The sequence below is a fragment of the Ciconia boyciana genome, chromosome 8, assembly GCF_034638445.1.
Source record: "Ciconia boyciana chromosome 8, ASM3463844v1, whole genome shotgun sequence".
NCBI lineage: Eukaryota > Metazoa > Chordata > Aves > Ciconiiformes > Ciconiidae > Ciconia > Ciconia boyciana.
In genome coordinates, this window is record NC_132941.1 from 43,847,259 (window position 1) to 43,867,349 (window position 20,091).

Genomic DNA, 20,091 nt, shown 5'->3' on the forward strand with positions numbered 1-20,091 from the left:
GTTGTAAGACCTTTCAGTAGCAATGCCTCTGCGGTGCTCCTTGATGCTCTTCCTGGCTTTTTGTTTAAAAAGGCATGGAAAGTCAGTGACTAAGTTGGGGAAAATGATATAATTTCATTGTACACTGTGAGTTAAACCTTCAGTACCTTGCACAGGGACTACTTTCATTTGTGGTGAAAAGAGAGAAGTGCTCCAAAATGGCAGAGGCAGTGACACTCTGTTCTGTTCCCTCTCCTTCCTCCCTTCTCCCCCGCACTCAGGTTTTAGAGACATGGATGCTGACTCTGTGATGCATCACGTACACTGCAGAACTGGGCATGTTTCTCCTTCACAGGAGGTGTGTGGAAAATCACAGCCTTCACATTATTTCAAGTGGCACAGCAGCCATCCTTTGATGTGCCAGACTAATTTTTGCAGGCAAGAATTGATGCTGAGTTAGACTCTTGTGGGTAGAAGGATGGTTATACATGCTCTTTGTTTTCTAATAAACATGTGCTTCTGTATAGTGTGAGCACTGCTATTTACTTTTTATTATTTTTATTTTTTAAAATGTGGATCCTATTTGTCAGCATGCTTGAGCTACAGAGTTCAGCTCCAGAAAGTTTTAGTGCTTATCCCAGGGATCTCACCAGAGTCTTTCCCTGGAAGGGTTAAAAAGTGCAGTCATTCCAGAATCTATGTAAAACTTTAAGTTTGAAATGCCTTTGCAGTGCTCAAAGCAGTACAGGATAGTACCAAGTTCTCTGGAGCCCACTGGACCTGTTTCACAAGGCAGGAGCTCATTTTGGAAGAACCTATGTTCCCATGAGTCTTAAAACTTTGCCTAAGATATTCAGGAGTGAGCTGTTTAATAATAATGCTGCTGTTGAATGATCCCTCTCGATCAAAAGGCCTGGCACACAGCTGCGATGAGAGTGAAGTTTTGCACAGCCTGGCACCAATCTCTGCATCCCACCAGCCTGGCTGATCCCCACATGGCCTTTGGCACCATGTGAGAGTGGGCACTGCTGAAGTCTTGCCTCTGGATCGCTGAGCCACATGCTCTGGGGAAGGAAAGGACAAGGGGCAGGAAGACATGTCGTCCACCTGAAGATACGATGTGGTTAGAGAGGGGCAGACATTCAGCAGTTGACACTCAATGCAGTAAATTCAGGACAATATTCACTCCATCAAAATCAGAGAAGAACAGGGAAATGTTCTTACCCTTTCTGGCACAGAATAGCTCATATTAGGGTATAAAACATCTCTGTTTAAGCTTCCTCCTGGGTTTTGCATACAGGAGACTGTCCATATTTGTTGGATACCAGGCAGACCTCTGCCAGGTCTCCTAACTTGTTTTTGCTTAAATGCTTAACAGGTATGGCAGAAGTATTGGCTGGGAGGTTGAACAGAGCGCAAGTGAAAAGCAAAAAGCTCACGGTGAACAGTAATTAAGAAGTAGTGCAAAGGGTGGTTTGGGAGGAGGCAATGAAGTGGAATAGTTATGAATGAGATTTCTGCACGAGATGCAGGGAATGTTGCCCAGAATATCTCCTTCTACCTCTAGCAGCTTCCAGTATCGCAGCATCTTTATTGGTGGTATCGAAGATATGTACTTTTGCTGGATATACAATGTACTGGATATACAAATCCAGTACAATACTATGTACTGGATATACAAACATTTCACACTTGTAAGTCATTTAGAAAATGTACTTGACCCCTAACATAGGGCCTCAGTCAGAACATATGTTCTGTACATTTTGCACAGTGCTTAATTTAAATGTTAATAATTTAGATACTGTACTCTCATCTTGCTCAAGCTGTTTGGAAGCTGCATGGCTGCCACCTAAGCAAAAGTTAGACCATTGCGCTTGCCAGAAAGGAAATCTGTGCATATTTTGCCCTCATGAGACCATTTTGCAGGGAGCGGGTGGCATCCTGGATACTTTCTTCAAGCTGTAAATCAGCAGTTTAAAAGCAGAATTTCATTTTGCTGTTACTGCCTTTCTAGCTGTTAGGAATGTGGTTGCAATGTGTGTCTGATCCTCAGGGATATCCGTAGGAAGCATGTGTTAGTGATTGAACTTAATTGGACTCTCAAAGAATTTCTCCTCCATCGCAAACCAATGGAAACAACAGTCCTCTGGTGCTCTGAATTAACATTAGATAAGAATGGTTCATGTCAGAGTTACTTATCTAATGGCAACACTTACTATTACTGCTATTCATAATAATGTTTGCTCCAGTATACTTAGGCATTTTGCTGTCTTGTGGTGTATGGAAAGTCCATGATTTTCCTTGAGCAATGTTGCTGGAGTCAGGGTATATGTATCTCACTGTTTTCAGCCTTTGACTGTACCTTCTAACCAAAAACATCCAGGACCTCTTTTTTAAAAGAGGTCTGACTTTTTTTTTGTTTGTTTCTATTTTCAGAGGCATTTATTTGTGAAGTGTGACTAAGGGTAGGGCACGATTTGAGTCAAAAAGCTTTTGTGCAGGCAAACAATCCAAGTTTGACACATTATAGGCAACCTGTAGTCGGCATTTGCTGCTCATAAATTAATACAGGGGAAAAAAAAACAGTAACCTCTGTGTTTTCCATAACAGCACTGGCATTAGAGCATGAGAAAGTCAGATTATGACTTGAGTGGCTTTGGTCCCGTGGCTAAAAGATAGGTGTTGAACAGGGGATTTGATCCAGAGTAAGTGTAGGATAGAAAGGGAAGATACAGCTGTGTCACTGCTACTGTGCCTCTCCTTTTTCTTTATTAGAGTTCCTCTATAGGGATGTCAGCACATCATAGTGCCCAAATTGGGTAAATAGTGTTACTCTTCCTGCTTTACAGACAGCAAGTGAGAAATTAAGAGCTGAATGACACAGGAAGGCAGACAGCCAGGCTAGGCATGCAGGCAAAATGTCTCTGCTGGTGAAAGGGGCTTTAGGGTACCAATGGTACCACATGATATCTGATTGATATACCCAACAGTGTTACGGCATGGTTACAGGTTGCACTACCCAGTGTGGTGGGCTTGATCTATTGACTCTTGAGGAAAATGAGGCTCCGAACGTGAGGAGATGGGGAGAAGAGGGATGGAGGTGTTCCTAGAGTTTTAGTCCTTACTTCTGGGCTCAAGTAGCTGGTGAGGTGGGTTGCTTTCTGAGAGGGAGGAAGAGGTAGGAAAGTTGATGGGAATTTTACTTACTCTCCAGAGCAACACTGTGGGGAGGGAAAAATTCCTCACTGACTGGAGTACCCAGAAGAACATATCAACATGTGCATAAACCTTGTGACTGAGAAAGGAACAGTAGGATAGAAAAGCGGTGGTGTGCTGTGCACCTAGTGTAGAGCAGCTCCCCAGAAGGGCTTCTACTGTGCAGGATGATGGACTAATATTTGATGTGAGGAGTTACCTGCCAGTGTAGGCAGGAGCCCTTCCCAGTGACAGAAGGTATGTTGGAGAGATTATTTTTTTTTTCCCCCCTCCTGCTTCAGGACTACAGCTGTCCTGACTCACATGTAAAACTTCCAGGATGAGAAAGGGAAGTTTGGACATGATATATCTCGCTGAATGAGTACTTTTCATCCTATAGTGCCCTTCCCACTGGGGAGAAGCTGGTGTCTTTTCCCCATCCAGAGGAACCTACTGATCTACCATTTGAGAAGCAAACGAAGCAGGGAGGAACTTTTCAGTTTTGAAAAGCACCTTCTGCATTGAGAACAGGCAGGTTTTCACTGAGAGTATACAGAAGGTGTAAATGTTCCCTTATCAGGGTCCAAATACAATGATGATGCAAAACTGTGAGCTCTACCTGTCCTAAGGCTCTGTAGCACAGGGTGAAAGACCAGCTTGGAGCATGGGCCCTGCTTGTATCATTCACAATGGACTCAGAGAATATGAGTTGAATTCTGCCACTTGCTGGTATTTCTAATCATCTGTCCTTGGTGGCAGCAGCAGAGAATGAATTTCCCAGCTGCTATCACCTGCTCTTGAAAACATGTAGAGAAGTGCCTGTTGCAGGTGGGGAGGTTGGCAGGTGAGTTCCCACTATATGGCCTTAATGAGGTGAGAGAATCCTAGATTTAACCTTAAGCAGAGATCCTGAAACCAGATCTTCTACAGGGTTTAGATCTCATTGAAATACTCTGAGTAGCTTTTGCAGATCTGTCTTTCTCAGCTCTGCTCTCAATTGATTCTTAGGGAGACCTGCAGGAAGAGACAGGCAAAGGGCAACTTCTTCGGGCAGGAGGAGGCACTTCCCTGAGAGACTGCAAGATGGAGAAGCAGCAGAATAATGCCCACAGGAGGGAACTGGCTCTGTGGCACACCCACTGTATCCCTACATATAGGTATCCACAGGCTGTGTTCTTGGCAAGTAGGAAGACACCTGACTAAATAGTGATGGCCACAGTTGTAAAGCAGACTTCTCTGTACATGAGAACTTTTGTCCTAGTCCTGACTCATCATAACTTTGTATTAAACACAAAATAGTAAGAGTAGCGCTAGAACATTTGTATACATCAATCAAGCTGCCATTTCTGTGACAAACTAGAAGAATTTAAGTATTTACCAACTTGCATGGTATTTTTAGAATGTTGAGAACACTCTTGAAAAATTTCAAAGATGATGAGTAGAAGTTATTCTGTATAAGTTGTATATGGTGTTTCCATATTTGGCTCTATTTTAACCTGTTATGGAATCCAGTACCTTCTTTGTCACCAAGTGAGCTTGTGTCTGATGTATTAGATCAAAACATATTCCTGTCTCCAAATGCTAACAGCAGCACATTCAGCTCTCTGGATTTCAGAGGCTAAAGTGGGTGTTGCAGGAAGTTTGGCACTGTTTCTCTTTATAGAATAATAAACACAGATGATGTTGCCTTGGGTTTCATATAGACATGGAGGCTATTGCCTCCTAAAAGCTGATTCATGGACACATGGTGACTCTCAGCTTTAAAAAATAACAATACTAGTTGAAGTAGATAGGCTAGAAATAATTGTCAAATTTTTCTAGCAGACCCTAGGGTGGTGGTTTCTTTTATTTTAGACTGAGAGAACATTTTATAGTTCATTTTTCTAACAGCTGCATTAGATTATTGTATCCTATAGCACTTACTTTTTTTTTCTTTTCCAGGAGGAGTCCAGAACATACCTGTAGAGCTGTGGCTTCTCTTTCTCCAAGCTCTGCCAAAGGTATGTACTTTATGCACTGTTACTTTCCACAGTATTCATCTCAAATGTAGTAAGGAAACTTTCAGAAAAGTAAGTTTCTGCCAAAGCTATTGGCAGAAGATGACTACTTCCTTGATTTTTTTAATGAAATATTTTAAACATAATACAAAGCTCTTCCCCAGAAAGTTGCGTTGAATCAGAACTAAGCCTGAGAATTCAGGTTAATGCGTACAACAGTGGCCATCCTGCTTGTACTGACTGTTCCAAGTGATGTTCAAGGTTGGGCTGCCTGGTAATGGATAAACACTTGGTTTCAGAGGCTCCAGAACAAGAACAGAGCTATTTACTAGCAGGTCTACACTGACTTCAAAATCATGGCCAGTGTCTGTTAGTTAATATGATTCCCCAAGGTTATACCCTAATTCAGTTATCACTCCTGGGCAAATAACGTGGCAAAATGGAAGCACTGTGTCCTTCCCTTGCTGAGTCTGTGAGTCCTCCTAGCTGTCTGTGAGAAGGTCTTGTTTTCTAATGAAGCACTGAATCAGGGTTGTACTGCTCCTCCTCAGCAGCTTGGTACCTGAAGCAGTTTTACCAGAAGAATTGCCTGATGTTGCCTGACGTGCCTGACTTTGAGCAGATTTGTAAAATTTTGACCTAAAAATAGGATAACATAGTAAATAAGAACCTGATGTTCAAATGTTCAAAGCTGTCCCTGCCGTCTAGTTTGTTGTATAACTTGGAAGAACTGAAATAGCTTTTGTGGCAATGATTGTTAGCATATGATTGCAGAGTTAAGAATAAAGAATGGTGTTTTTCTATAAACATGTCTGTAAAAGCCCATAATATAGTATGATATTTCTATGGTTTGTCTGAACTAATGCAAAGAACTACAGAATCATAGAATAGTTGGGGTTGGAAGGGGGCTTTAAAGGTCATCTAGTCCAACCCCCGCTGCAATGAGCAGGGACATCTTCAACTAGATCAGGTTGCTCAGAGCCCCGTCCAACCTGACCTTGAATGTCTCCAGGGATGGGGCATCTACCACCCGTCTGGGCAACCTGTTCCAGTGTTTCACCACCCTCATCATAAAGTATTTCTTCCTTATATCTAGTCTAAATCTACCCACTTTTAGTTTAAAACCATTACCCCTTGTCCTACGTAGCCTAGTGATGAATTTCTATATAATTCTATAGTACACTGCAAAATTCCTGAGTAAAAGGTCTGTGCTTTCTAATGAACTCTACATGTCAGCTTGACAGTGTCTGCCTGGTAGCAGAGATAGCAATGTATTATGAGAAACAGTGGGACTGATTTCGTTTGTTTGTTTGTTTCTTGTTTTTTCTTCCTTTTGAGCAGAGTGCGGGAACTAATTCCTTTGAACCATCACACCACTTCAGCTTTGACTACTACAATTTGTACTCCCCACTGTACCTTCTAAACACGCATACCCCCTCCTTGTAGTTGGAGTGAATGGTGCCCCAGGTTCTCAATGAGCCATGGGCAGGGAAGGTGCTGGTTCTCTCTTTCAGTGTCCCAAGAACCATGAACATTTTCTAGCTCTGCATTTGGAAAGCCAGATATTCCCTGACCCTGTGTGAACTCACCAATGCTTTTCTGCCTCCATAGACCCCTCTTTTCAGTGTGGAAGAAAGAACTGAGAATGATTCAGAATTATTTTATGCAGAGTTTTCCCAAGTAATTCTCAGCCGCCCATGGGTTTTCCTGGAAGAGTGGTATACAATAGGCCTTTGTCTCCAAACGGATTTATTTATTATTTTTGAATCTAAATGCCTAGCTTGACCCCAATCTTAAAGGGCTTTTTAGTCCCCGAGGCTCAGCAGTTCATCCTTGAAACCTTTTGAAGATGTGACTCTTCTGTGAATATACAAGGTATCATAAATCTGTTCAGTACTAGAATGAATGCAAATTATTCTAATTATATCTAAGTCAGAGCTTGTTACATTTTAAAGGAACTAGAGACAAAGCAGAATGGCTATGAAAGAAGTTTTATGGTTTCTACAGAAATACATTTTTTTGAATAAGGTCTGGATTCTTTGAGAAAACCAGTGCATGTGGGGGGGCATACTCTCAGCAACAGGTTTGCAGTTCCTACAAGCTGTGAGCTCTGAGTTGGTCATGTAAGATTGGTTGCTCAGTTAACTATTCTTTTGATGTTTGGGTACTTGAAACCTTGTTCTTTAGAGGCAAAATAAAACAATGAATGGATCCCCATCTTCTCCTGTTTGCTTCAAATTAGTTTGCGTTAAGCATGAAGGCATTGTACCACTTGTCCAGCTGGTAATACAACAGTTGTTTTAATTTGAAAATAATGTTGCTCAAACAATGAGGACTTCACCAAGACGTTTACATTCTTCTGTTTAAAAGTGTTTGTGTGGTTTTTTTGCTGGCCTCTGATCAGGTAGAATAAGAGTGTGGTTTTAACTTAGCCTGTTTAAAGGTCACCTCCCCATTTTAGTTTGACTCTACTAAGTAGTTTGGCCTTGTGGAACACGGCTTTCATGTGAAAATCCTCTCACATGTGAGCTCTGGTATTTGATGAGCTGAAAAGTTCATGAAAATTATTATATCTTCAGGGAAGTGTTCTTGACACCAGTTACAATAGGTAGAGAGCTGTGGCCAGCTTTTGGTGGTTTTTTTTTTCCTCAAGAGCTGAACACTTGCAACTGAGTGGGAATTTCTGTAAAGGGTTCAGCTTCCAGTCGTATGAGGGCAGATTTTCTAAAGTGTTTCTTTTCTGGTCTTTCTGAAAGTCTTTGTCCCTAACTTGTTCCACTAAGTAGCTTTGCCCTTCCCTGCCCCGCCCCCCCCCCCCCTCCCCCCTTCGGAACTGTAATACTTCTCACTTGATAAATGGTGCACACCTTTCCTCCCAGAGAGATACTCATTTACACCAAATCCACACTCTGAAAATTGTGTTGGCTGCAGGTAAATACATTTTGACTAGTACTGAAATCTCATCATGCGTGATCCTGAAAAATGAGAGAAAAGAGGGTTATTAGTTCATCTGTCTTACTGCCGTGCTGATATAGCTGTGTTCCCTGCAACAGATTTTTGTACTGCTTGGTCCAATCTACTTTTAAGTGACTGAAGTGGTGGAGTATTTTTTATGCCACTGAAGAAACTGTATAAAGTCCAATAGATTTCACTGTTACAGGAACTTTTCCTAGTAGAGTTGTCTTTTGTGTAATTTTAGACTTGCTTCCATCGGATATAGCTCCTTTTCTTTTTAATGCACACTGACAATTGTGAAAACTTTCCCAATTCATCACTTAGTCAAATCTCTTTCAAGGCTAAAATATCAAGAGTGCTGTTAACGAAACTGTATTAAAATGAATAGGAAAGAGATCCTGACCCTAGGATGCAGTTTTTGGAGGTAGATGGCTGGATGTGCGCCATCCAGCACTCCTTGTCTCGGAGCCCCTATGAGCATGCCACAACAGTGATTCTTTATATCCCTGGATTTCATGTCAACAGTGCAGATTGTTGAGATTATGGGGTAAGACTTGTCATCACCAGCTTCACCATTAGGAGCAACCTGACAGAGAGAGAACAAACCCCAAAGATTTCTGTTTGCACAAGTTGTAGAAATTTCTGATGTGGTTGGTTTGTCTCCATGGGCACTAACCTGAGGCTAGATGACATGAAGGCCTGACACTCCTGCTGCCCCATTGGGTTTGCTCCATTAGCATCACCATATTTTATTCCTTGGCCCCAAGACCAAGACATCATACATTCCCTGTTTGTTTGAGCATTCACTGCTTGTGTGGTGTCAGTGATGAATCACCCAGCTCCTTTTTGGTCGCTGAAATAAAAACTATGCATCCAGTCTGCCACTGGGGTTTCTCTTTCACAATTAATTCTAACACAGGACATGATACAGTCAAACCCAGAGAAAAATCATGCCAAGAGTGGTGTGAAAAATGTACAGGACCACTCCTGTCTCTTCAGACAATATTAAAGAGAAAGCAGAGATTTGAAGTATTTGCTTAAAATTACGTTAACGTGGGGGTCTGGAGGGAGATAACAAAGGCAGAGTGGTTGTAGCTGAGCATAGCCTCACGTCCGTAGTGCTGAGCTCCCAAACTCTATCCTGATTCAAACATGGAAAGAGTAGATAGGGCCATTTCCAGTGCTACGATGTTTTGTTAGACCACTTCAACTGTTGCATCCTTTAGCTTTGAAACTGCAGTGTCACCAAACAGCTGCATTTTTTTTAATTCCAGAAGCTTCTGACAGTCAGCAAGGATTGTATCCAAACAGTCTCACTGGGTATTGGTGCACAGCTTGTTCCAGCAAATGCATTATTACCTATTAAACATTTATACAGCAGCATAAAGTTAGACAAGGATTCATAAACATAAATAAGACCTGTTCTTTGCACTGTAAAGCCTCCAGTCTAAATCATGCCTAGATTATGACATACAGCAGAGCTGCTTGTAGGAGGAATGGTGAGAAATGTTTGAAGGAAAAGTGATTTCTGAGAAGACAGTGACTGGAGAATGGGATTTGCAGGTCTAGGAACTAACAAATCAGAAGGTGTAAAAAGAGTGAAAATAGGAATTGAAGCAATATAACAAGTTTAGGAGGTAGTAAAGAATGGAAAAGAAGTTGTTAGCTATGAGATAAGCTTGAACATGAAATGGGCAGGAATGGATAGGAGAGTTCTCTCTTGCCACTTTTTAACATTCAAGCAGAGATGGCTTCAGTCTCCAGATCTGATTGAAAGCATCTTGCACATTTTGAGGATAGGACACTTTGGGTGGCTTTCTACCAACATTCTCTGCATACCAGCAGAATGGAATAAAATTTGTGAAAGTCTCTGTCTTGAAAAGCAGTACGTATAGTTTCTTTGGTCTGCCCTGACCAAAATGCAAGTGTTCCTTCATTACCTATTGGTTTAGAGCTCTGCACTTCCCCCCCCCCCCCGTGCTCCACCTGAGAAGCTTCTTTTATTGATTTGGTGCTTCCAGAACTGGATTTCTTTTCTCTACATTAATACTGGATTCTTGAGGCTTCTTGCAATTTTCCCCTTTCTTTTTTTTACAGCAATATCAAGGAATTAAAAAAACAAAGGGTGGTACAGATGTTTTTATCTGTTGCCTGGAATCTGTCCTGTATGGGGAGCTGCAGGAAACACTGCATAATGAGCCTCCAGCCAAATGGAATCTCAGTAAATCTGTAGGTCTAGTGGACTGTATAAGAGGAGAGAAATAATATCATTATCTAGGGCTGGCCCTAAGCAAAGCTGTCTAAGGCACTAGATTGCTCTTTAAAAAAAAAAAAAGAAGAAAAAAAAAAGCCAGGTCTTCTCTCGTCTGGAAAACCAAAACTGTGTGATAGAAAGAGTACATGAAACAGAGAGGTAGTTGGTGTTGAGAAAGGAGTGGCACCTTCCAGCAGCATCAGTTGCTGCTTTTCCTCCTTGCTGTCTGTTGGCAGTACTGGGAACAGCAGAGCTCAACAGCAGTATTGACATTATTCAGACACATTCAATCTTGTCCATATTGCTGAGAGGCTTTTAGCCTGTTAAAACTAGTGAGTGCAAGTTCTTAGTAGTTCGTAAAAATAATTTCATGGTAGTGCTACAAAATTATGTTGGTTTCTGCCGATTTTGTTTGTGGTGCCTTGAGATTTCATCTGAGATCTGGGCACAGTGCAAGTATAGTGAAAGACAATTGCCACTCTGAGTATACAACCTTGATACATGTTTTTGAAACACCGGAAGATGAAGTGACTCAGCTCAGGTCCTGGAGAGAGACTCTGGGTAAGGCTGGAAATGAAATGAAGGTCTTTGTCTAAGGCTTTTCAGTGCCTACATGCCCATTTTGTCCCTGCAACAAATCTGCATGTGGCATTTCAAAAGGAAAATTTTTCTTTGCCCAGCACTGCACTTAACGTTCTCAGACCATTACACTTCTCTTTGCTTTCCCTCACCCCCACGCTCATTTTTAATATACAGATATCAGAGGAGTTGCTAAACATTTGGCTGAATGCAGCAATTTTTATTGGAGCACTCACAGAATGTGGGAAATCACACACTGGAGTGCTGCTTGCACAGAGACAGCAAATTCAGGAGTAATGCTGTCAGGAAAGGGATGTCCTGTCACCAGCTTTTGTTCTCCAACACAGTTGCCAGTGAAGTGAGGGGGCTGGTCATGCCCTCTGTCCTGCCTGCCGACTCTGCCAGCTCAAGTCCATTTGTGAGCAGTTCTGCAGCAAGACAACTGCCATGGCTGTGGGATGCAGAGAAACAGCACAGCTACTGGGTACTCCCTGCTTGGGACTGAGATCAGGGTGGGGACTTTAAAGAATGAAGTCCCTGTCGACAAGTACTTTTGTGGACTGTTTCTGTGTAAGCCTCCATCCAGAGGGCTTTGATCCTGGTTTGGACAAAATCTGCATGACTTTAGTTTCTAGTTTCAGGTTTCTTGGTGCTTGGGTTCTTCTGCTGATCTGATCTATTGGCAGCTGCTAGCACTTCATTGTCTGATGCTCACCGTCTGCTTGGGGCAGGGCTGGCAGACCAGCCTATGGAGTGTGGTTACGTGCTCCCTTTGTAGACCAATGACAGCATTCAGGACTTGGCCTAAAGTGAGTAGTCCTGCTCAGAGAAACATAATATTGCATGGGAGGGGATGAAAGTGCTGCACCCATCCCTCTCCCCACAAAACCTATCTCTACATACAAGTGAGCAGAAGTTGTAGTGCCCTAAAATTGGGGTTACAGTACCAGTCCAGCTGGAGTGTGTTCCTTTTAGGTTTGATCTACAGTTAACATAAGCTTGTGAAACTGGCTTGAATTGGCGTGATATTGAAACCAATTTTGGAAACATGAAGCAGAGCAAAGGTAATTTGTATAAAAGTCTAGTGCCACTGCAGGCACTGGTGCCAAGGAAAGACAGCTGGAGGGAGGGAAATGTCACAGAGAAGGGGGATGGGACCTGTGAAGTATCTATAAACTTAAGATTTGTATCTGTAAGTGAGACTTTAGTGGCAGCTAGAAAACAGGGGGATGAGGTAGAAGGGAAAGTGGCACATGATGCAGATATTAATCCTGCTTCACAAAATATTTCCAAGAAATAAAATTTCATCCCTGGAAGAAAAACAAAAAATGCCAAAGCCAAAGTTGATAGTCTGAAGGTGAAATGGGAACCAAAGCCTGTGCCAAGGTTAAACCTTCTTTTTTTCTCCTCCCCATGTATTATGATAGGGGAAAAGGCAGAGACTGCTGGTTTTTGTCTGCCCCCAGAACCAAGCTGGGCAGGTTGATTAAGGGATGCTTGCACTATTTTAGGAGTGGATCTGAAAGATCAAGGAGATAAATTGTTACTTGCTTTGGAACAAGTGTGTGGGGGGAGAAAATAAAGGGTGAAACACATGGGGGACATCTGCTCCAAGGAGACATTTTAGAAATAAGCTTCAGCAAGAGGGAAAGAGAAGCAGCTGTGCTGCATGCAGGGGACCACCAGGGCTGCAGTGAGAAACAGGAGGGAAGAGGAGGCCGAGCTAGTGATAAGGCTTCAGCCAAATCCAAGAAAGAGGCAGAGCAAAGACCCAGACTGTAACATTTTGTCTGAGACACCTCTCTAGTCTAGGCTGAAAGTGAAAATTTGAAGTGTCTGTGAATAGTATACTGCCTTTAACCTAGACCCAGCTCAGGGAAAGGAACAGGGTGCTTTGGACTTGTGCTGAAAGCAGGGTAGGTGGTAAACATGCAGAATCATATCAGAAATGGTGTGTCCTTCATGGAGGGGACATATCACACTGTAATCAGGAGGGAAATGAGCTATCTGGAGAACATTAAGCCAGCCAAAGAGGGAAGGTGCTAGGTTAGGGCTTCCAGACTTTACTTTTTACTGTGCTACAGGTTCTTTAGGTGACCTAGAGCAGAGCACTTAAGAGTGCATTCAGATGTTTGGTTCTAGGTCTTCAGAGGTGCCAGGTGCATTGCTCTGGAAGTACAGACGATCATACTTGTTCCTAAGTATCTGGTTTACCTGAACCTGACTTGTTCTCTTGGCTTTTACTTTGTTGCACTGAACTGTAAAAGATTTCACTTTAAGTTCTTCTATGGAGCTGTGGTTTCATGACTGGTGTAAACTGATCCAAGTCCTGGCTGCCACTGAAATAATATTCCCCACTCTACCCCTACTCCAACTTCACCCTTACCTTGTGTTAGCTCTAGTGTTGGTGGGACAGGTAAATCGGGAACTGATCGAGCTAAAAATTCACCCAGCAAAGACAAAATGGTGCCTCACTGACCTAGGGAAGCTGCTACGTGTCTTCTCAAATAGGAGAGATGCCCAGCTGCAGCTTTCCCAGAATTGCTGCTTGGTTTCTTGTATGTCACCCTGAGGCTTCTGGTACTGATAAAGGCTTTTGGATTAAGTAAATCAGTGATCTGATCAACTGTGGCATCTCCCAGGTCTTTTTTTCTGGAAAGTAAGTTTTTTTTCCCTTGCATTGCTGAAATTACACTGTCCTTGTTTCTCTAGTTGTCTGAGTTCCTATCTTTTTCACATTGCTCATGGGAGACTCATCCAAAGCCCATTGAAAGCAATAATAGAATTCATGTTACTGATAGCAGACTTTGGATCAGAAATAAATTCAGTTATTATGCCTGGGGGTTGTACTGTTTATACTCCATGGCTCAATTTCTGTATCCCATGATGTACCACTAAAGACAAATTGGAAAAAAATTCATCCTATGTATCCAATTGTTTCTATTACCCTTTGAATTTATGGGAACTCTTTCCCATACTTAGAGACCACAATTGCCCTAGAATTGATCTAATCCCTATTTTCATAAAACCTCTTTTTGGATGAAGGCATCTCAAAGTGCTCTACAATAACTATGCTCAAACCATTCCAGTACAACTCTTTCTGTGGTTGTGCTACGCCACCATTCCCATAATGAGCCACAAGAAATTGCAATTGTGGGATTGCTTCCTTGCAAGTTGAAAAGAACTGTCCACAAATGAGCAGAGTTATTATACTGGGTTTTGGTTGGACTAACATTTTCTTCCAGCCTAGATGGGCTGGAGAAATAAAACCAACAAAACTTTCCATGAACCACATTGAAAGAAAGTTTCACTTCCCTGTTGAGGAAAGCCATTCCCAACGCAGAGTGCTTTCAGGGTGGGGAAGTTATCTGAAAGGGAGAGGCTTCACAATCCCAAGAACAGATTGAGACTGTCAAGGTTCTGCTGAGCATCTCTGATGCTTGATCATGTTGCGTCACCCTGCCAGATTTCTGAGTTAGGTCAATCTCAGTTTGGTTCTATAAAGCATGTGCATTTTTTGAATGGATCCTGATAAATTTGAGCCTTCTGTGCTCAGGATGGATATTAAAATATCCCATGAACCCCCTGATTATGTCATAGAAACAATGGTCTAAAGCCAAAGTTAATAATCTGGGTATTAATAAAATCACTGGGACTTTTCCAAAGATAATAGCATCACTAGTAATACAGTGCATGCCATTCCAGAAACAACAGCCAAAAAGTCGTTGTATTGATACATTTAGCCATCCAGTCCATTTATATTGCAACTCAATATTTAATTTGAAATAATTATGAATGTTTCCAGAAAGAAACAATTGCTGATAAAAACTGGAGAGGGGGAAAAAAAAAAAATGGCAAAAGAATATCTTAAGTTTAAATGGCAGGATTAACTGCATTATGTTTTCAGAACGGGGCAAGAAGTTTTTCACTTTTTAGCTTTGAAATCCCTTATTTTCCTTGAAAAATTGTTCTCCCATCCATTCTGTTTCTCCTTCCCTAACCAAAATACCTTTACTCTCCTTTCCTTTTCATCTCTTTGCTCCATCCAATGGGAAAGAGGGTAAGGAGGAAACAGAATTGGGAGAAACTCACTGATATCCCAAACCTGATTTATTACTTAAAAAAAAAAAAGAGACAAGATGAAAACTCTGAGGAACTGCACAGAAAATCTTGTTGGATTGCAGTTGCTGCAATAAATTGTTACTCTGTTTCAGCTCATAATGCAGGTGTAACTCTCATCAACTGGGCATGCTGAAGGCTATCTGGTTGCACCTTCAGACCACTATAGTGACTTTCCTCATCTGTAAAAACACTTGTGTTTGAAGGCTTTGTGCTAAGGCACTTGTTCAGAGGAAAATATCATTTATTGAACCACCATCTCCCTCTGTAACACCTAAGGGACTTCCTATCCAGTTGTTGAGTTGTCACAGGTCTGCTTATTTTAGGAGATTTTAATGGAGTTGCTGTACAAAGAGGAATGCCTGTGGACACTGAAGCATCCCAGAACATGTCCCATCAATGTATTGCGCTCTCATTAATCTACCGAACAGAGTATCTGATGGTACCTTGGCTGTTGTTTTGATAACCAGCATTCCACCAGTTGCACCTACATGAGTTACTTCATCACTAAATTCCTTAATGTCTTCTGACATAAGAGGTGTAGTTGCAAGTAAGTGACGATAATGAGATTTCCTCTAAGCCGCCCTTGATTCCTCTTGATTTACCATGCAACATTTAATTAAAAGAGGGAAAGAAGAGGTGAGGAAGAGAGATCTCATCAGTTCTAGTCAAGCCTTGAAGAAGGACAGGTAAGACTGCATCTAGGAAGGGCAAATTGTCCCAAAGTTATTTTTAATTCTGCTGGTTCTCTAGCAGTAGGTACATAGTAAAGTGAAAGAGAGAAGGAATGGACCTCTCAGGAAACAGTGGTGAAGGAGACTCAGGATTACAGTTTGCTGCCATGAATGGGTCAAAGATTAGGACCTGAAGATTACTGATTAGGGCCTGTGCAGGAGGAAAGAGAACATCTGTTCTTGTTCTATCATCCCCTGCCCCGCTGGGGAGGGGATGGTATGTACTCTTTAGGTTGGATGAAGTGAGAGAGGGGACAGCAGTAAGAAGCAAAGCCTTGTTTACATCTATCTTTTCACCATTTCTCAACCTGTTAGCACTGAAACACTGGGAATTTTCCCAAAGGCTGTTTCAATGTAGGTGTGAAGCCTTGCACAGGAAACATGCATTTTCTCAGGTAGACCAAAAAGTCTGTGATTTGCTAGTTTCTGGTGACCACACTTCTTGTACAAGCATGGAATCTTGACCAGCCCAGGATTTAGAAACCAGCTTTCTCTTTGTGAGGCTCTTCTGCAGCTTAAAGGAACTATCTGGCAAAGATGGCATCAGAACTTCCTTTTTAATATGAAGAAAAATTCTGACAAAGAAAACAGTACCAGACCTTAACCTGGATTACTTAGACAAGAAGTAACCAAAATAGGCAGCATCTGTATTCTACGATGCGGATGGAAAGCAGTAAATATTTATCTGTCCTTTCCTTCCCTTTGAAATAAACACTTAAAACTCTGCTGTCATTCAGATAATCTCTATTTCTCTACTAACCCATCTCTTTAGGGGAGACATCTATTTCCTATTACAACCATATAGAGGCCCTGAACTAAAATATTTTGCATGCCTTTGCTGGCCTCCAGGAAACATTAAACACACAAAGAAAGACAAACAGCTATGAAGCCCCTGTTTAAAATTAGGAGCAGAGAAGGGAAGCAGAGTTTGTGGCTGCTTTTCTCAGACCCGATATGAAAAGGATCTCAAGTCAATTAGCTTATTTTGCATAAAAGTATCTTGTTTCTCAATATTAATTAAGACCAGCTGTTGAACCAGCAGGGCCAGCGGGCAATTACGCCTTTTGCCACACAGTGAATGCTTGGCCACTACAAGGGTATTTTTAAAGTATGTCTCTTATTGGAAAAAAAACCAAATCCACAACTTTGATTGCACAAACTATTTGCTAGTTGCTGCTATAAGAACAGCCATTACCCAGTGATTGTCTGCTTGCCTTACATTGAAAAATGCTATTTGACAATATATAAAAGACATGTATGTATTTAAAATAGCTTTGCTACAATAGGATTTCACTGTCAGAATGCATTAGTTTTTGTGACTGTAGGCAAAGAGAGAGAGAGAGAGCAGAAAATAGGAGTAATAGCTGCTGAAATCTGTTATGGAAAATCTCCTGTTGGTGAATAATTTTGCTCATGAAAGTAGTTATACTGGAGTAGTTATACTGGAGTGAACAGGGAAGAGTCACAAGTGCAGGAACGTGAAAGGCAGACTACCTCATGTGCTGTCCTTGAGAATTACGAAGTTACTTGAGGATGACTTTTAAGGGTAGTACCTAACTGTTGAATTGTGGTTACTAGTCAAAATTTCCAAAGAGCTGCGATGGTTTGGGCCTTAAGGTACATAGTTAATTCCTCATCTGTGTAAAGGACCTAATAATACAGACAATTTCTCATTAAGGAATGTTGTGAAAATTAGGTAAATGGGAGTATAAGAACGGGCACAGTTGTGCTGCAAAGATCCTTCTAATGCAGTCTGCTGCTCTGGCAGTGGCTAGTGTCACAGGTCTACGGGAAAGGTTAAGGTAGAGGGCAAATGCAAATTGCTACTTCACCTGAGATGTCTGCACCTTCTAGTAACTTGTAGTTAATAGATTTCCAAGCTAAGAGTTTTAGCTTAAGATCATTCTTTCATTTTTCTGAATTTCATTTTTTGAGCTTGCTTACACAGTGGACCTCCACAAGATCCTGGGGCAATGAGCTCTGCAATCCAATTATGTATGATGTGAAAAAGTACTTCCTTTTGTTTGTTATGAAACTTCTGCCTAAAGATTTTTTTCAGTTCTTGTGTTCCCAGAAGGAATGAGCCGCCATTCCCAGATTAGCATTTTTGGTGCCCTTCAAGATTTAAAGAGCTCTCTCATCTCCCTGCTGCTGACACTTTCTCAGACTGAAGAATCCTCATTTGTTCAGTGTCTCCATGTCAAGAAACAGTTGAGCTTTCATTGTTCTTACCACCCTCCTCTGCTCCTTATCTAGTTTTAACCTTGAGGTGATAATCTAAAAGAGGCATGCTATCATCTAAATGTTGCTATTTGTGAGCTAGTATTTGTTGTTTGCTTGGGACTTCTTGGTCGGCAATCATTTGAGATAAATTGAGTATTACGTTACATGTAGATTGAAGCGTTATAAAGCACGCAGGTACTCATACTAGTCATTGCAGGGAGGAGAGGGAGGATCTTTTCGGGATCTGTTTTCCCCTAGTGAGATATAATGATTTTGAAAACGGAGAGCTGACTATCCACTATGTTATACTTATTTCTGAGCTGAGTTAGAGGCAGTTTCATTCTTCTTTAAGAGCAACACAGAATAAATAAATTCAGGAGAAAAATTGTTTTCTTACTGAGATTCCAGAACAAAGCCATTTTACACTTAAGAAACTTAATAAAAAGCTGCCTGCACATCCTATTCCTTTCTACGGCTGTTGCCACTCTGTATTTTAATGAGTGGGCTGAACTAATACCTTTAGGGAAGGGCTTTCCCCTCCCTCCCCCCTCCTTGGCATCCCTATGTAAAAAGCTGCACTACAGTATCACGCTCTGTGCTTCTGTTGAATGAGTAAATGCCTATGGCTGGACAGTCCAAAGGAACAGCTACATCATGTTCTCAGCTGGTTAAGCTCCTTAATGCAAGCTTTTTAAAATTTTTCCTGGATCTTCAACTGATGTGATTTTGGCTGCAAGAAGTAAGTATTTAAAACCTTGGAAGATTTGAGACATTTCCAATCTCTTCTAAATTTTCTGCTATAAATAACTTGTGGAGTATCTGTTGGTTTTGGAGGTAGATTCTGTTTGAATTACCTCACTTTACATTTCCTGTTAACTGTTTATATCTCTTCTGAATTATTTATGAATTCCCTAAAGTTGCATACTGAGATTCTTGGAGGAAAGTAACTCAAATAGTGTTGTGTATGATATGTAGTGGAAAGTATTGATTCCCTTTTACTGTGTAACAAAATGAGACTTACTTATCACTACAGATGTTGTTTCCAAACTACTTTTTGAGTCCCCTATTTCTTGATTTATCTCTGCCTGCTAAGTGACTTTTTTAAAATCCTGGTTGTATAGTTTATTCAATGTCTAATCAGTCCCTCTTATGTGTGCTGAGAACATCTGCTTTGCAAGTTTCTGTCTGCTTTCACAGTAATGCAATAATTTCTCTGTCTTTTGTATGCTTTCTCATACAAAGCAGAACTGAGAAAATGGTGAAAGCAGCGGCTTTTTTTTTGTTTTTTTTTTTTTTCTGGTTTTCCTTCGGCACTAGGTTGCATTCACTAAACTCAGCAAATAGCAGAATTCCCTCCGGAATACTGGGAAGCAGCCCAAACTCACTACAGTTGCATTTTGCTGGACTATTCTTGGGGCAGGGTTTTCTTTTTTCCTCTCTTTCTCTTTTATGGTCTGCTGAAATTCTTTCTGTTGTAACTACATTCCTGATTGATTCCATTCTTAGATAGGCATCTCTTGCCTGTTAAATTTCCCCAAATGAACATCCTGAAACAAGAGTAAAAGGGATGCCATATGTCTAACTGCAAATTCAAGTTGAGAAATTTTTTACTAAAACTGGGAGTAAGATGGGCTCAACTCCAAGCCTTCTTAATAACTTAATTAATTTGGGGCTGATATTATTGTCTTAATTTAACAGAAAATCAAGGCTGACATTAAGCCTTAGAAACTTAAAGTTTGGGTTTCATTCTAGATTTCTCTGCTGCAGCTGGAACCATTTAGGGCCAAACTCAAACTTGATGATTTGACTCAATATTTCGTAGCACAGTTAAAATATTTTAAATGAGACCTAGGGTTAGGTCTTTCTTGGTTATGCTGGTATAAATATGGGAGAATTCCTTTCATTTTAAAAGTTCCAGTCTCTGTGAGTATGCAGACGCTTGGACTTTGACAAGCATTGTGGTTGATATCTGGGCTGGATCTTCACTCTCATTTTCCAATTTTATTCTACTCCAGTAATCATCTGCATCTGTCCTTGCAATATTCACCTCACCTGA

The 20,091-nt window shown here is 41.2% G+C and overlaps 1 protein-coding gene across 7 annotated transcripts in view; it reads left to right on the forward strand.

The window, feature by feature from the left end:
- The window catches only part of SORBS1 (sorbin and SH3 domain containing 1), a 176,438-nt gene that overhangs the window by 39,917 nt on the left and 116,430 nt on the right, over positions 1 to 20,091 (forward strand). For 3 of the 7 annotated variants that reach the window (XM_072869676.1, XM_072869673.1, XM_072869685.1), the window contains exon 2: positions 5,116 to 5,174. The gene's annotated coding sequence lies outside the window, so the exon portion shown is untranslated. Of the gene's footprint in view, positions 1 to 5,115; positions 5,175 to 18,614; positions 18,775 to 20,091 lie in introns of those variants that run through there. The other 4 variants (XM_072869671.1, XM_072869675.1, XM_072869684.1 and 1 more) reach the window with 2 other exon arrangements.